Source organism: Oryzias latipes, chromosome 8 (genome assembly GCF_002234675.1).
Source record: "Oryzias latipes chromosome 8, ASM223467v1".
NCBI lineage: Eukaryota > Metazoa > Chordata > Actinopteri > Beloniformes > Adrianichthyidae > Oryzias > Oryzias latipes.
In genome coordinates this window covers 22,282,197-22,285,973 of record NC_019866.2, presented here as the reverse complement: position 1 = coordinate 22,285,973, position 3,777 = coordinate 22,282,197, and positions in this window count along the sequence as shown.

Sequence of the window (3,777 nt, the reverse complement as noted above, 5' to 3'; positions counted from 1 at the left end):
ATGAGGTAGTAAGAGGTGAGGGCCAGTGTCCTGATTCTCCTCCAGAATTGCTGACCCATGCAGTAACCCAAACACACAATGTGCAGCAAATCCTCATCTACAAAACTCCCATCACATTGCTGAGTGTGCATCTGCTGCTGCCAAGTTCTTGTCCTGCAACAAATTTAAGCGCCCGTCTTTTTTTTATGTATCACATAATTGAATTTATTTTATGGGGTAGAAAAGGGAGGATGTGAACACAAAATCTTGTATGTTTGTGTTGATTATTTACACAAAAGAATTGCTCAAGAAAGCAAAAGCAGCAGATGCAGCTCAGAGAAGCCCACTGCACCCACGTGGTGTGTCCACGTCAGTGCAGATTTCAGGATGGATTTATCCAGCTGAAGGTGCCGCTCTCTGCTGCCATCTAGTGGACGTTTACTGTGTGAGCATGTGTACAGAGCTCACAATCAGACCAGAATCCACTATGAGAACCGTTCAGAATCTAAACTTCGGATTATCTCAGAGAGATCATGGCACATGTCTTTTTAAAAGCGCTCTTTTTTCCCAGTTTGCATTGTTCCGAACTGTCCCTAGAATCTCTAAAACTAGATATGAATCTTCGGATACCATCTCTGTTTTTCAGACTGCAACGTTACCCTTGTGTTATCCTAGGCACTTTAACATTGGAGTTGGGTCATCTAGACCCACTAGACAGTGCGCTGAACCTTTCCTCTTCAATGATTTGTAATCTTCACTGGTGTCCATGGATTACATGAAATCTTTCCACCTTTATCCACCTTTGTCATGGTAGGGAGAACACGTCAATGTAAGGATGGGGTCATCTAAGATAGCACAAGGGTTAAATGTTCCTGTTTTATCCCTGAGAATAACTGTGAATGCAGATGCATCTTCATTTATATGAGGCCAATTCAGTCTCATAATTAGCACACACGCATAAACAAGCCTGACGCTGCAGACTGAATATTTCAAGCATTTATTTAAACACTTACAGAATGTAGTGTAATCAGCGACACTACTTCAACAATAATGAAATCAATGAAAGAACTAATTTGCACCAAAAAAAAGTGGCTCCATGAAGTACACTTTAATTCGGAACAAAGGTCCTGTCAAAGCAACAAGAGCCCCTCTCTTTTTTAAGATCCCCCTCTCATGCTCACTCTTTTGGCTCCTTCCATTTTTATTGAAGACAGGTGAACTTACCTGCTGGCTTTTTTAGCCCACCTGAGAGCTGGGTTTTTCAGATCATATGTGCTTTCACAATCCTCATCTTGTCTTCACAAAAGGGCTGAAGCAGACATTGTGTGTAATGTATAAATCTGCTCGTTGGAGTAGAATTTACCAAAGATTTGGTCATTTTTATTTTCGCGTGTAAATGACAGTAAAAAATGAGTAATATTCTATTCTTTCTCACTGTACACTTTTACTCTGTTGGTTGTCTTTTCTTCGCTGAAAAGCCTTTACCTTTGCTGCACTGACTCACCTATGAGTCCTGAAACAGATGTGACAGTGTTTCTGTCTTTCCTGTCTGCAGCTCTGATTCTGCTGGGACTTTCGTCTGCTTTATCCCTTTGGATTGGTGAAACCCCTGGAATGCTGGCATTACTCCAACATTTCAGATGAATCATCTTACTCACTTCAAAACAATTAAAAAAATATTGTCCTTTTTTTGGACCATAACCATCTTAAAACAGATGTAATGACCTGGGTTCATTCAGAATTAGTTTTGATTAAATGGATGTTCTGTTTGCAATGTTTGTGTAAACCAGGGGTCTGCAGTTTAGGCTTTGGATTAATTGTTCAACAGTTAAAATTAACAATGGGTTTGCAGTTTTGGTTACTTTGTTTTCTATAATAAATGTTACCATGTGCACATACATTTTTTTCATGTTATATAACGAAACAAAATGCTGATTAAAGGTTTAATCTATGGTCAAAGGGGTTCACTATTAGAATAAGCTTCACACATATATTTTTATTCTGCTTAATCTGCTTTTATATGTATAGATTTTAAAGTATATTATATTGGATTCCACACCAATGTTGTCATGTTTACATTTGAAAATAAAAGGAGAAAAAGGATGAAGGAGCACCAAAGTAATAATGATGGAAAAGGCCGTTTTCATTCAAAGAAGTCTGCAGGAGGATCTTTTTCAACACAGAGGGAATTTTATTTTGAAAGGAACTTGCATGTGCTGTAGAATAAATTCAATTTGTTATTTAGATTAAATTATATTAGATTAGATATGCCTTTATTGTCACTGGCCATTGGACAATGAAATTAAAGCCATCACCATTTGCGGTGCAACATATTTCTAAACATCATGAGTGTCTTCAATGCAATGTGATGAGACACGCACAGACAAAAAAATGTGAAGGTATCTGCTGTAAATCCAAATATTGCTCACATCCGTGTCTATGAATGACTTCACTCCAATGAATTAATGTGTGGGAATGAGAATTTAACTTGTGGGAACGAGATATTTCCTATTTTACACATGCCAGGTCACGGGCTCCATACTTAAGGGCTTGCTGCACCGCTCATTTCCAAAGCCACAATGTAGCTACTAGCTTCTGTCACAGCTTCACTGGATTTAGCCATTTTTTTAAACATCTGCTGTGCAGCATAGCCTCGTTGCTGTTGTTGGAGTTTATTGTTGCACTCCTCGCCGGTAGATTTCTCACAGTTTTTATGATTTGTAACATGGTGACGATTTATATTGAATACTTTGAGCATTGCATTTACCTTCTTGCAAATCAGGCGCATGACTTTATCCAGCCCATGAGGTACGACAAAGTAAGCATTTGTCCACTTAGCTTGAAAGCGTCTTTTCTCATCGCCAACACAACATTTTTCCTAAAAGGAACCTGCTCTGGCTCTCTTTTATTAAGGGCCACAAAAAATCTTCTCACTGACCGCCATTGCCCCCCCGGGCCGCTCTTTGAGGACCCCTGCTTTAGGGGCTCCGTATTTTACAACGTCAGCTTTTGCTTTAGTTGAAATATAAAACCTGAGAAGCAACGTCACTGTTATGTTGGCTGCATCAGCACCTGCAGGGGTCAGCCACACCACAACATTGAAAGTTTGGGAAAAACTTTCACAATAAAAGTCAACAATGTGATAAAATGTGAATTAAAGTTTAATCCCACTTACATCATTTACTACGTCCTGTTTTCGTCCTCTATGTGTAATTTTACTATTTTGTAAAAAGTTTAAAATATACAAAAAATATATATAATATTTGGGAGGAAAGATATCCTTATGTGTTTTAGAATATGAAAGTGGAAGCTTCCTGCGTTTGTGTCAGAAGAGTGTTATGGATGAGGTAACATTTGAAAATATGTGAATTCGTATGCAGCTCCTACGTTGTGGTGTGATAAAATGAGGGTTCCCATCAGCACCTTTTATCCTGCATAAAATAAACTGTACTAATAAATCAGAAAAGGAAAATGTCAAACACTACATAAAGAGAAATCCAACCTCAATCTATTTGAAACCAGCGGACGCAAAAGAAATTCTAAAAATTGTCCAAGAATTGAACAACAAAACGTCTACTGACTGTAACGGACTTAATATGACAGTGGTAAAAAAGGTCATTGATTCCTTTGTTGACCTGCTTATTTGCAATTTATCCTTTCAAACATCAACATTTCCACAAATAATGAAAATAGCTAAAGTACTTCCATTGTATAAATCAGGAGACAAACATCAAGTAACAAATGACAGACCCGTGTCTGTACTCTGCCTATTTAAAACAGTATTCCTCACAAAGCTGT